At 36.0% G+C, this 14,886-nt stretch overlaps 1 long non-coding RNA gene across 1 annotated transcript; it reads right to left on the bottom strand.

Annotated features, from left to right (window-relative positions):
• Positions 1 to 8,001: 8,001 nt before the first annotated feature.
• LOC122327891 lies at positions 8,002 to 10,048 on the bottom strand. The gene is made up of 3 exons (XR_006247733.1): positions 9,934 to 10,048; positions 9,689 to 9,862; positions 8,002 to 8,182 (listed from the first exon to the last, which is right to left on the bottom strand). It is a non-coding gene; the product is annotated as an uncharacterized LOC122327891 (long non-coding RNA).
• Between the last annotated feature and the right edge of the window lie 4,838 nt (positions 10,049 to 14,886).

Below are 14,886 nucleotides of genomic sequence, written 5' to 3'. Positions count from 1 at the left end.
CCCAAACAAACAAAAAATGTAAGGTTGGATGTCATTTACTGGATGTTTCAGTGTAGACTTGGTAAACACTGACATGTTAAACTCAAAGGTCTTAAAGCTTTATTTGCAAATGGTTGGTTTTGTTTGCAAATGGTTTATTTACTAACATTCAGAGGATATGTTGAAAGCAGGGCTTTCAATGAATTCATTAAAAAGAAGAATGCAACATGCAGTAATAATATTTTATAATAGATAAATATAAATAAATAATAATGAAGTCATGTAAAAAAGTTAGGACAGCCAATTAATTTCCATAGTTTTCATAATCAGGACACACACACACACACAAACCGGTCCATCCTAGCTCTTAAAATGTGGAAAATGACACTTCAGATGAGATACTGACATATTGCTCTGTGCCGCTTTTGTTTATTTAATAAAAATAAAGACACCATGACATAGGAATTAAGAGTGTATGAAGCCTTCTTCTTTATGAAGGCACTTCTAATTATATATATATATATATATATATATATATATATATATATATATATATATATATATATATATATATATATATATATATATAACAGCAACACATTTTTAGCAGAACAGCTGAAAAGAAAAAATAAAGGTATTGCAATAGCCCAGGCAAAGTCCAGAGCTCATCCTGGCTAAAATCATGTTGTGCATAAACAAATCAATAAATGCCCACAAAAATCAATAAATAGAGCAGCACTGTAAAGAAGAGTGGCCAAAATTCCTCACAAGAAACCTCACACTGGACTTCAAGCTGCTTGGGTTCTGAGCCTCTTCAATCCTCCAGATTTGAGACCCCTTCCAAACGAAATGCAACATTTACTTTTCTCTGAAAAGACAACTTTTGACCACAGAGTAACAGTCCAGTTATTTTCACCTTAGCCCAGTTAAGATGCTTCTGGTGTTCTTTCTGTTTCAAGAATATCTAGATAGCCCTTTTTCTGAAGACGTCTGAGCCTGGAGACTCTTGCTTCACTGACCCCAGCTTTATTCCACTCTTTGTTAAGCTCTCCCAAGTTTTTGAATCTGCTTTGCTTGGCAGTATTCTCAAGCTTGCAGTCATCCCTGTTTCTTTAACACCTGTTCTTCCTTCCAGTAAACTTTGCAATTAACATGCTTTGATGCAACACTTTGAACAGCCACTTCTTTTAGTAATGATTTAACCTCTTTGTGGAGGGTGTCAATGTCTGGAATTTCTATTCCAGAAATAGCCAAATGACCAAAAAGACTTGGCCATAGTCCATAAAACAATTATTGACATCCTCCACAAAGAAAGTGACAGAAGGTCATTACTGAAAGGGTGTGTTACAAAGCGAACAACAAGAGAGCATGCAAATCCGTCTTTATTGTAAAATGTGGTTATGGGCAAGACAAAAGAGTAATTCAATAAACAGGCATGGGTCAAACGTTGCTAGATCTAAGACAGGCAGATGTTTAGGATCCAGGTAACCAGGTAAACAATACATGACTGAAGTAGACTAGAGCTAGGACTTGGAACTACAACTAAAATAGGGAACTAGCTTCGTAAAGATGCTATCGCTAAGAGAGAGGTGAGCGAAAATAATACTCAGTGTTGAATGGGGGTTTGAGACTGATTTTTACAGTGTATGTTACTGGCTGTAAACTTTATCAGTGAAATGGAACATGTAGAAAGGAATGAAATGTAACTGTGTACTTAACCAAGATAATACTGATGTATTGATTATTGGAATACAATTGAATACCCATATTATGGATTTTTAAAAATGACCTTTTATGCAGTGTGTAGACTTAATATACTTTAAGTACATGATTATTTCGCAAATCATTATTCATTATTCATGTATTTCCACGCGCACACACACACACACACACTTTGTTGATGCAGTATAACTACCTTGTGTCTTGTTGCTGTGCTCAATCTTGCCATGACATGAAACTGTCTTTCAGTTCATGACTGGGTTTCAACCTACGCATGATCATTAGCACCCGTTAGGTCGGTGCTATAAGTGAAATAATCACAAACACGTAATTATTGTTGATTAATGCTTAATCTCTCCTGCTGTTACGGAGCACAGGGCAGTGCGGCGAGATGACAAAGAAGGCTGATCTTGATTGGTCCTCTTGCATGCATTTGAAGTGCTGATTGGCTGATTCGCAGATAAATCTAAATTTGAGTTTGACTTTGTAGATAGAACCTTTTTTTTTAATAAAAAGTCATAAAAATGTACACAACTGTACAAACAAGGAAACAAACTGTCACAGAATAAGAATGTGAATATCTCAATTTTAACCAAAATGTTAGATAGAACCTTATGATTCCAATCCAACCTTTCGTCAAAGACTAAGAAACAAACAAGGATACTACTAATACTGTAATGCAATTATTACATGTTGTTACATGTGCTTCAGTCATTGTGTACCTTACCTGATGTCCATGTGGTCTGTGTTATGTGGGAAAATCATCTCGGCCATTGAAACAAATAATCTGTAACAATATTATATGCTGAGAAACATTTGGTAAAGACAGACTATTAGGACATTAAAACATTCATTATTTATCAAATGCATGCTGCAACACAAAGACACATTTCCAAAGTTGATCTTAACCCCTTCAGACCTGTTTTATTTATTTGTTTTTTTACTAAACAAAGGTTTGTGCAAACTTTTTTCCCTTTATGTTCACTATAATGGACACCAGGACTGAAGAAAATACACATATTTTAATCATTCACAATAAGAAGAGCTGGTGCATTAAGTTTAACTAGTGTTTAATCCCGATATGCTGTGTGATATCACATGAGACACTCCCTCTGGCATTAAAATCTTAATATCTTGTAGTGTTTGTGTGCTTTTTATTATCCCAAGGTTACATCCGCCCTTCTACTTCCCCTGCTGCTTCCAGTTTTTTCTTTGTGGCCAAGAAGGGGCTTGTGGCCCTGCATAGACTACAGATCGCTCAACAGAATAACTGTCAAGTTCCACTATCCATTGTCCCTCATCCATGCAGCCCTAGAGAATCTAAGAGGAGCAACCGTATTCATTAAGTTGGACCTCCACAGTGCTTACAACAGAATCAGAATGTGAGAAGTCGATGAGTGGAAAACCGTTTTCCAGTAGACTTCAATCCAGGAGACTCCTACCCGTCACTATGTGTATCTTATGATACTGTATGGAGTAATCAACGCATCAGTCTTCCAGAATTTTTTGCACAAGGTACTCAGAGACTTTCTCCTCAAATTCGTCATTGTATAAATTGATGACATTTTATCTACTCAAGAGTCAGACGGAAAACCATGGACGTGTTACACAGGTTCTCCAGAGGCTATGCAAATACCAGTTTTTCCTGAAAGCCGAGAAATCCACCTTTCATCTCCCTTCAATACTGTAAGGGTCCCCCCTTTCCTGAAGAACAGAATCCAGAGGTCCTTGTCAAAGGTATAATGTGCTTTCGGTCTTTTCCTTGCACATCTGAAAAATCACTTATATTTATTAATAATTTGCTTTTCCAATTTTAATTCTAAATCTTCTCATAATTTTGTCTGACTCCAATCTTTCAAAGTTTTTAATCTTTCCCATAGTATAAGTGATTTCTGTGAAATATACCAATCGCACTGAAACATGAAACTGAGGGTTCACAAGACAAATGACATATAACGCCTTATTCTTAATGAACCTTAAGCCAACTCTTTTGGGCAGAAGGAGGAGGGTAATCAGGAAGAGCAGAGGTGAAGAGGTTGTCATAAAACAACAGGGAGATAGAGGGTGTTGTTTGCTCTTTTTTTGAGGTTCTTTTGTTCCTTTGGAAGATCACTTATGGTGGTCAGAGATGGCAAGGGATGCGAGAAGGTACATGAGTGGATGTAAGGATTGTTCCATGTCCAAGAGGTCCAGCTGGTAAGTTGTGACCCCGCTAATCCTGAATCGCCCTGGTCACACCTATGAGTGGACTTTATCACAGATCTACCACCCTCTGAAGGTAACACTTGTATTATAGTAATCATGGATAGATTCTCTAAGTTCTGCCATTTATTACCCCTCAAAAGTTTACCCACTGCCCTGTAAACAACGGAACAGCTGTTTAACCAATATTTTGGTTGTTTGGACTCCCTGAAGACATTGTATCTGGCCAGGTACCCCTGTTTATATCCAGTGTATGGAATACATTCTTTTTATCTCTTAGGTGTGACCCTTAGCCTCTCCTCTGGATATCATCCCCAATCTAACGGACAGACGAAGAGGAAAATCCAGGAGGTGCCTTCTGCCATAGTCACCAGAAGTCCTGGAACCAGTTCTTAGGCTTGGTCCAGTATGCACAGAACTCCCTTCACCAACTGGCTACTGGTCTCACTCCCTTCCAGTGTGTACTTGGTTTCCAGCCTCCCTAGTTCCCGTGGTCCAGTAAACCATCAGATGGTGATCGACTACTGGTTCCGAGGCGCAAGAGAGTCTGGGACAAAGCTTACCTTTATCTCCAACAGGCAGTGTGCAGGGAAAAGAGCCAGGATGAGCAGGGGAGAGCTGAGACACCCACTTTCCAACCTGGCTAGAAGGTATGGCCCTTGTATGACATTCACCTGCCCCTGCCCAGACTCACACTGAGCTGCATGTGATTGTGTTCAAATTCCCTATAAAATCTGATTAAAATCTGATTTCCTTTTGAGCTAATTTGGTACACTGATGTGCATAAAACCATGCTGCCAAGCAATAAATCACATCCAAATAATAATAATAATAGTTTACACTGTCCTGCTCTGCAAAGTGTGGTTTTGGATAATATCAGCATTAATCTATATTGTTTGTTTTGTTTTTTGGTGCAAAGGAACTGGACTGTGATGTCTGTAAAAAAAGTGTCAACCAGTGTGAATCATGTTTGGGCAATCCTTCAGGATGCTATAATAAATCAAGTCAACACTTGAATAAATTGAAAGCTCTGAAGCCCAGATTATGCAAAGCTGTACAGCTGCTAATGGTGGATATTTTGATGAACCGTCAATGTAAGTATTTTATGTGTATAAACTGTTCTGAACATTCTGAACAAAAACATTCCTCAATTCTGATTGGTCAGCAGTTTTATTTACAATAATTAAAAATATTCAATAAAATAAAACTTAAATTGTTCTGTGTATTATGCGTTTTGGCAAAATTAATTTATATTATTTAATAAAGTATGAGTGGCCCCTGCTATCATTGTAGTTTGTCTTTCATATTTAATTTGAAGACCATGCCTTCCTCGTCTAATTAATGCTTCTCATGAGGCGATGTTAAATGTGTGCATCTGTGTGAAAGCTCTCAGTTTCAGACGTGAGAAAGAAATATTACTGTATCCGTTTTTTTGGTTCAGTCATGCGTAACAACGCTCTTCAGCCGTGATTTATTCATGATACAGCACAGCCTCTTGTACCTTGTTGCTTACACACTGTTACAGCCCATTTTAATAGGGTGAGACATGAATACAAGATGTTAACAGGATTCCAGCCACAGTCAACAGATAAACAAAGGCAACATGTTCATTTTAAGCTATTTATTGGTAAAGAGTAAAAATTAATAGAAGGAGCATTAGCTTCAGAGAGACCCAAGGCCAAAATAACAAACCAAAAGAACTTAATAAAACAAATATAAAAAAATCAGGCAATGCTCTATAACAACCCACCATACCAAAACAGTCCAAAACAGAAAAAAGAGGACTATAAGGCAGTGGAGTGGGTAGAAAAAAGGGTGTAATGAAGAGAGGAGAAGAAGACTAGAAAGAGATAAGCAGAGATGATGGGAGAAAAGAGTATAGGAGAAGGAAAGAGAGAAGAGATAAGTAGAGAGGAGGGTATTGGTGTAGTGAGGAGAAACTGTAAAAAGCCATAGACATATACCTGTAATACACACAGTGCCCTCCACTAATATTGCATCAGAGCCGATCCTCCCTATGTGCAAAGTTTGCAAACTACATAGGGCCCCCAAAGCACCAGGGGGCCAACCTTGCTCTTAAAGACAGTAAATTGTGCTTTTGCCAATGTAGAGAGGTGAAATAGTGTATTGGTAGGTTCTCGCATCACCAATGGCGTTATGATATTTGGATCACGTCACCAAAGGTGTGGTTATGAGTACATCACATTAAAAGATTGGTAGGATCTCCAACTTGTAGAACCCCTTTCTGTATCATCGACACATGGAAAACACAAGTGTAATAAAATAGAACCAATGATAGACAAGAGTCATCAACAACTACTAAATGAATACCATAAATGAAATAGGAATAAAGTGTATAAGATCGTGATATGCAAGATGTTGTATGTTGCTATGTCAGAGCTACTTTCTGGTTATCATATACCAATAAAGAGCTGAAAAGAAAATGCATTTCTAAATAGGCAAAACCAAACTAGATTAAAATGCACAAAAAAATCAAGAAAAAAGGGCAAAGGAGAACAAGGATATAATATCGGTAGATAGAAGATAAAGAACACTTAGAGGTTAGAGGATACGTTCTGGAAGAAGAACAGGTAAAAACCACAACAAACCAGAACAGGTGAACGCAATAAAGTAAAAAACAAAGGACTAGACAAGGGGCGTGGCTATATGTTCACAAATAATTAAGTAACATGCCAACAATGTACAAATTTGTCATATGTTATATTAAAAATAGCATGTCATGAAATACTCAAACATATACTTGGTAAATGGTTAATAAGTTACTAGTTAATATATTATTATGTATTATAGTAGTATATTAATCACTTGAAATTTTAACATTGTACTATTATCTCATACCATTAAAATACTCCATCAGTGTCAGAGAATACATCTGTCTAACCCTCACCGGTCAGCCTTTACATTGCAGCGCTACAAAGTATTCAAAACCTGTAGGTGTGTAAAGGCATGAATAAATCACTTACACTTTCTGCATCCCCTAAAGTGTAAACTACTCGTAAGTTGTAAATGTCTTACTCATCATTGGTAGATCTTTCACGCACACACAACCTGTACCGGCAGAGTAGTTTACACTTTGGGGATGCAGAAAAGTAATAGATAATGTTTTTTACAAATGTTTTTTTTGTAACAGTACAATGTCAGAAAATACTGCAGCATTTCAGTCTTTCAAGTGATTAATAATAACTAGTAACTTAACTAAAAACTCAGCTACAGTTAAATCAACAAATTTATTTGACTAATTGTTTAACATTTTGCTATTTAAATATTGTGAAAAATATATAGTTTGGGGCCACTTTCCTTAAACATTTTTAAATATTTTTTTCAGTGCATTAATGCGTGTAAGCGGTTTGAGCGATGGTTTGACTTGAGATGGTTGGAACTTGGAAATTTAGGACACGGAGATGGATGGAGCACCTGGAAAACGCAGGAGACAACTGGAACTGGAGAACATCGCAAGAGCTAAGTATCAGAGGTTTTAACTCAATAGAGTGTCAGCAGTGGTCCACTTCGTGGAGAGAATGAGACCGGACATTGAGGGAACTGTGGTGTGTGCTTGTATATTGTGGGTGGTGATCACCTAACCCCTTGTAACTTATTTATAAGCAATCTTCAAAACATAGATAAAGCTATTAACACATCACTTATTAATCAGTTGATTAATAACAGAGCTCCTGTTTCTCCGATCTCCCAGTGATCTTGTGTTGTTTATTCTGAAAGACTGTGCTTAATCGCTGCTTTAAATAAATACTTTGATTCACTTTGAAACTCCTGTTTCCATCAGCGTCCCTAACAAGGTGTGTGTGTGTGTGTGTGTGTGTGTGTGTGTGTTGTCTATACCATTATAAATTCTGTGTTTTATAATAAGGGTTGAGTTGATGAACCTGAGATATGAAAGTACAAGCTTAAAAGCGGTGGAGCGTTTCTTCAGGTGTATGTTATTAGAAGGAGCTTTAACATAACTACCATTTCATTATGTAACGAAAATATGAATTTCATGAATTGAGTGGCATTATGATTGTTCTATATATGAATACGTATGTATATTCGTGTATCAATGAAAACACAAAGTCCGTTTTTTTGTAATCAGTTTTATTTCCACGTAATTGTTTTTGGTTTGTTTGTTTCTTTATGTAATAGCCACAGGCTGTCGATTTTCCTGTACGTGCCTCTGTCGCCTGTGATTCACTGATCAGATTAAAACCAGGGCTGGATCTCATCCTTGTGTTGTCTTCGTGTACAGACACGCTACACTAATAAGCAACTATATAAGAGAGCATAAAATAAAGTGTTACCACAATGTTTTACACTTCATGCAATTAGAGCAACACACCGATAGACCGTAACATACTTGCTGTATGACTGTCCATTGGGGCTGGGAATTAAAGTGACTTGGGTCACACAATTTCTAAAAACACACATCAGCATAATCATACAACCTATACTGATAGCAAAGATTTGAATACAATACATGTGTGAGTTCTGCATTCCTAGTGAACAAATTAAGTGCTTTCACACATGATCACTGGCTGTAGTTCATCAGCAATTTAGTGTGGCAGGAAAATGTCAGTGTTTCCAAATGAAACAAAAGAGCTGTTTGCTTTGAATGATGTGTGCAATGTAGAGAATGTTTTTTTACACTAGCAAACTGATTTTAAAGGATGTGATGTGCTTGTAGTTTTGCAGACTTGGTCTAAAGGTATTTAAGTGAATGTATTGACTGAGTAGTCCTCACATACCAATTTTAGTGTATAAGCAATTAAAAAGTGACATTATTTTCCTCTCTGGTTTAATCTCTTTTTCTATATACATTTAATTGATTTAAGCACATGCAAAAGTACTTCTGTTCAAGACATAGGCCTAAGTGTGCAAAACTATTTGTAAAATGAAAAATGACAAACATTGATTTGTCTCCTATAAAAAACCCAAAACATTTACAGTAATGGTTTCAATAAAACCAAAAAACATAACATTTAGTAGCAGAACATACCAGCACACAGTGGGCTTGGTGTTTTTTTGTTTTTGTAATGGTTACACAGTTTTTGAAACTATGGCTCCATTTCTCAAAACTCACAATATGTGTGTAGCTTTTTCACTTGCTTGTAAACATATAAATGTCTTAAGGTGCTGAATAGGTCCACTATGATTATAAACCAAAAAAAAGGTCATGCTGTAAATTCTGTTTATTTTGCTATACGCTGTGGGTTGTAATATAAAGTGTTACCTTCTTTCTCAAAACATTCAAAGTCTTGATTTCTAAGTGAACAAAGTATGTATTTTTTCATTCATGATCGCTTGCTGTAGTTTATTAGTAATTTAGTGTAGAATTAAAATGTCAGTGTTTCCAAATGAAACAAAATAGCTTTGATTTGAATGATGTGTGCAATGTAGAAAATTATTATTATTATTTTTATTATTATTATTACACTAGTAAACTGATTTTAAAGGACGTGATGTGCTTGTTTTGCAGACTTGGTCTAAAGATGAGAAGTATATGAGTAAATGCTTTGACTGAGAAGGACTCAAGTACCACTTTTAATAAAAAAATAAACAACAAAGACTGTAACATCTTTTCCATCTGACTTGATATTTTTTCCTCCAAATTTAACTGATTAAAGCTCACAAGTTATTTCTGTTCAAGACATAATTATGCAGAACTCAGGGCAAGATGAATCATGAGAAATGTTGAAACTATTACCATAAATGCTTTGCCATTTGCAGGAGACAAATCAATCAAACAAAAAACATAACATTTAGTAGCAGAACATACCAGCACACAGTGGGTTTGGCGTCCATCCGTCTGGTGTACATGTTGCTTCTTTTGCTGTTTCACGATATCCAGACTCACATCTGTATGTTTTTTTCACTCCAAGTCTCAAATCTCTTCTAAAGTAACCGCTTGGATAATACACATGCTGATTATGTGGAACTTCACAACTAATCTCTGAAACAAGATTAAAATTTTTATAACAACATAAAAAAGTGCATAAAAATAACATTTCTCTTTAATTTTACCTGCACACTCAGTCATGTGATCCCAATCTCCACTATTTAGGCACGTGAATAATTTGCTGGTTTCTTTTGTAAAAATGAGCCAGTGTCTCTCAGAGCAGGTAATCATCACTTTCTCTCAGCTTTGAAAATAGTTTTCCCCTCTGGATAGATGCTGATTACTCTAATTTAGTTGTCTTCAGCTCACAGAGTTACTTCTGTTGAAGACATTATTATGCAGAACTAAGACTAAGGGTAAGAAAAGAACATTGAAAAAAAACGCACTGAAACTGTTACTGAAAATGCTTTGACTTTGCAGGAGAAAAATCAGCTAGACAGAAATAAAAAAGAATGCTTGAATAAATATAGTACAATATTTTTGTAAGTATTAAAGGCACGTGTTTTTGTTTAAAGAGCTAACACATATACAGTATTTGCTAAACTGAAAACTGATAAATAAGATAGCTTTGCATTGTGTATGAACAGTGAGAGAAGTGAGAGAAACAAATACCGTGAATACAAAAAGAGCTAAAAAAAAGTAAACAAGTATGGATTCGATAATGAATGCATTGTCCTTCACTGAATCTTCACTAGATTTAATGTGATTTATCTTACTATATTAGTTTACAACTAGCACATACTGATAAAATTGTACTCTTCTGTAGGCCAGCGATTCAATAATGTCGTGACCAAGTTTATTAGAGATAATATTTTTATCCAGATTGCACAGTGTGTAGAAGCCATAAGAGAAATCAAAAGACAGAAAAAAAGAAAAGCCATACCCTCACAGACAAGGACAGTATTGCTCCATCCTTCACTTTTGCAGATGCGATAATTGATTTTGCTTGTCATATAATACCTGTGAACACAATGTTGTCCACTTTTTACATCAGACTCGAAGACGATAGTGTACATTTTCTACAATAAAAAAAAGAATACCTTTTCTTGCAGAAGTGTACACCACTGTTGCTCCAAAACAAACTCTGTCTCGTCTGCAAGTATAAACTCAGCATTTGGTTCATCGCCTGGATGACCACATGTCCTCTCTGCAGAAATCAAACAAACATTATAACACCGTGTTAATGCAAAAAATTTGATCATATTAATAATTCTCTTACTTGCACATGATCGCTTAATAGACTCCTTCCATGTTCCTTTTTCGCATTTTAATTTTACAAGCCGATATAACCCGTAATGCAGTTCACTCTCACTATTTGACCATCATCGTATGGCCTTTCTCAACTAGCTCTGTGTTATGCGTAGATAATGTCCTCTCGAAGGCATTCTGAGAAGCACAAATAAACACACGCATGAAGGCGTGCTACTCAGCACTCCTAAAACCAATTAAGTTCAGTTAAAAGTATAGAAGGTGCATATGACATGAACAAACTCACCTTGACTTTGCACAGAGGTAACAGAAAACAGGACGAAAACGAATGATTTGTACGGAGCCTCTCATTTTCTGCTCAGTTCACAAACTATTCTGTTTTCTGATTTTGGTCTCTGTGTGATGGTGGATCAAAAAGTAAATCATTTACTGAAGTCAAAAGGCATTTGCTTTCATGTCAGACCCCTCCGTTAACGTGCACGAGGATAAACATTGAAAAAACTGGCTTACAATCAGTGTTTGGTGCTTGTATATCAGTGTTTTTCATCTATCATTTCCTCTGATTTTAGACATTACTCAATGGTAAGGTTGGGTTTAGGTGTAAAGATCAAAATTAAACTTTTGGATTAAAATCTTGCGCCTCTTGTCAACAAAATATGTTTACCCACGAACACAGAACTCAATATCAGGATGTGCTGTATCATCCAGCTCATTTTCAGTTAGAGTATTTTTGTTTTAGGAAGTGCATTATGATACGTTTACCGTTAAAGTTAATACATTTGAATTGAAAAGACAATCTGTTTGGTGCACTTTATACAGTATTTGATAAATGAATTTATCCCAAAGGGCAACATAAATAAACAAACTACGGAAAAGAGCACATGAAAGAAGTTTCATTTCACACAAGCAAAATACATTTATCTCGTAATTATAATCTATGGAGAATGTTTGATACTTAAAAATGAGGTAGAATAACGCAAATGAATAAAACTGTTGTTGTCCCCTGTATCACCTAGATCCTTTTTTACAAAAGCTGGACATCATTTACTGGATCTTACAATGTAGATGTTTGATTAACACTGATATGTTAAACTCAAAGGTCTAAAATCTTTTGTGTAAATAGTTGTCAAAATGTTGGAGGTTACCATATATTTTATGAAGCAACTGCACCACCAAGTGGTTTCTGTGAAAGGTTTGAACTGATGATGATAATAAATATCACACTCTTTCACCCCTTTCAGGTGTTGGAGCTCTTAATTTGTCAAAGTTGTATGCATTAGTTACCAATCACACTCTAACAGATAAAAAATGAAAACTGTCCTTGCTAATGGGTCATGGATGTTTAATCAGGACAACTGTTAATGATGCAGATTTATTTTCACAAGCTTCCAATGCTCATTCCAATGATACAGTCATATTTACCAAGGGTGCCAATAATTCTGACCACGAATGTTTGTGTTTATTTTCAGATACCTGCTACATGTAAGCCCTTCACAAAAAAAAACTCAGGAAAGCGCAGTCATCTTAAATCCAGATATTTTAGTCAAATACACAAATGCATTTGAAAAACTAAATTAGCCAGACATCAGTTATCAGGATTAGAAATCATCTCGGATGTGAGGAGCTATGTACAAAAAACAGATAATGTCTACTGATGAGCTGATGATTTGAATCGGGTGTGATTGATTAAAAAGACATGCAAAACCCCTAAACTGATCTGAAACTCAATCTAAGGGCCTGTTTACACCTGGTCACTTTATCTATTTGTTAAAACGGTTCCATTTCAACACAGCGCGCACACAAAAACAGTCATAAATTCAATCTTCAACTCAATATTATTTTAACATTTTGGGAGGAGTCAAATTTTTATATGTGGTTTTAACAACCAGATGCATTTACACTTGATCTGGTTTCAATCCATCTCAGAGGCTTCTCCTAAAAATGCATATTCAATGGTTCAAGGGTTAATTCTTCACTGCACATATTAAGAGATTCCTGATAGTACTATTTTAAGGCTAAAAAAGATGGTCGGTTGAGGTGTTTTGCGTTTTTAATTGCAGAGTGCAAGGAGCAACTTTACAAAATCGACCAGCTGAATAGTAGGGCTTACGTAATATTCCTTGCTTGGCATGGCTTTTCACATTTATGTACATTAATGTACAGATATGTATGTTTTTCTTCTGTTGATTTAAATGTTGTTTATTTTTTTGTCATACAATACTAATTCGTTGTGTTTCTTAAAATTCTGTTTTATCTTATTTATTTAGTTAGTTTTACTTATAAGGAATCCAAAACAGAGTTACTGAAATGGGAAAATGTATTTTGATTTGCTCCAGCGTTTGCTTAGTAGCTGATGCTTCACTGTTTTACTTCCACTGTCACACACACTTAGGTAAAGTCATCATTCCATCATCACACTTTTGTCTTAGTTTATCGCTTGTCATTTTGCCATCCTGACATTCAAATTCAATGCTTTCATTGTGTGTTGAGGTTATATTTTCGTTTTTCTTCCATTTCAGCCCTATACCTCTTTTATCCATTTCCTCCACCGTCACTATACAGGGCTCTGAAATAAACCCAACATGTCACTGTCAGTGTCACAATATGCATTTGTTGATTTATCAGTGCAGTGTAGAGCTTAATGTACAAGACTGCATTGAATTTATTAATAAAAATACGGTGAGAAAAGCCTCAAATCTCTTTGATGTATATGGAGTGTAGTGTTCATACTTACTTAAGCACATTATAGTCCCTTTCCACTGTCCTTTTTCACAGGTCAAGTAATTGAAAAAATGCGGATCCAATGTGTATTGAAGTGAACAGGTGTATTCAACTCTCTCTCCTGTATTGTATTCATTTTTTATTATGTCTTTTGCATGTGTATCATTTATGTGGTGGAGGCCCACATTTTGCTGAACCTAAAGCAAAGCATGATTAGAATTAGTAGTAGTAGTTTGTTTATTTATTTATTAGACCGTCATCAGCAAGGAATATGGCGTTAGTAAATCTCAGTATTAGTCAGATCTGTTTTGTTAATGGTCCTAAACCACAAAACCTTTTCTTACATTTATTATTAATAACATTTTCATTAAGTTAAATTAAAACAGCATTTTTAAAAAATAAAATATTTAATATTTTAATACTTCACAGCTGAACATACCAGCACACAGTGGGTTTGGTGTCCATCCGTCTTCTGTACATGTGGCCTCTTCTGCTGTTTCATGGTATCCAGACTCACATCAGTAAGATCTTTTTGCTCCCAGTTTCAGATTTTCCCAGGTTGGTCCAGACACATGCTGGTCATGTGGCTCTTTACATCTGATCTCTGAAACTAAATCCACATGTTTTTGGTTTCAAATGACATGGAAGAAATTAAAATGACCAAATCCAGAATTGTACCTCTATAATCTTACCTTCACAAATAGGTTCATGATCCCACTTTCCGTTGTCATTGCATGTAAATGAATTGCTGGATTCGTCTGTACCAGATAGCCAGTAATTTTCAGAGCAAGTGATCTTCACACTTTCTCTAGGTCTGAAAACAGTTTTCCCGGAGGTTTGATCTTTTGCACTCCAACTGCGGTTGACTTCAACTCACAGGTTATTTCTGTACAAGGAAAGAAAAGGATGTCACATGTGACCAGGAATGAGTGTCCCATACTTGGAATTTGTACTCTGCATTTACCCTGTCAAGTGCATACACACAGTAGTGAGAAGTGAACAACCGTGCTTATTCGGTGCCTTGCTCAAGGATTTCACCTCAGTCATGGTATTAAGTGTGGAGAGAGTGCTGGTTATTCACTCTCCCACACCTACAATCCATGCTGGACCTGGGACTCAAAACTACAACCTTCAGGTTAGAGGTTCGC

Source organism: Puntigrus tetrazona, chromosome 22, assembly GCF_018831695.1.
Source record: "Puntigrus tetrazona isolate hp1 chromosome 22, ASM1883169v1, whole genome shotgun sequence".
Classification (NCBI taxonomy): Eukaryota; Metazoa; Chordata; class Actinopteri; order Cypriniformes; family Cyprinidae; genus Puntigrus; species Puntigrus tetrazona.
Note: the sequence above shows the minus strand (reverse complement) of the source record. Positions and strands in the feature narration are given on the sequence as shown.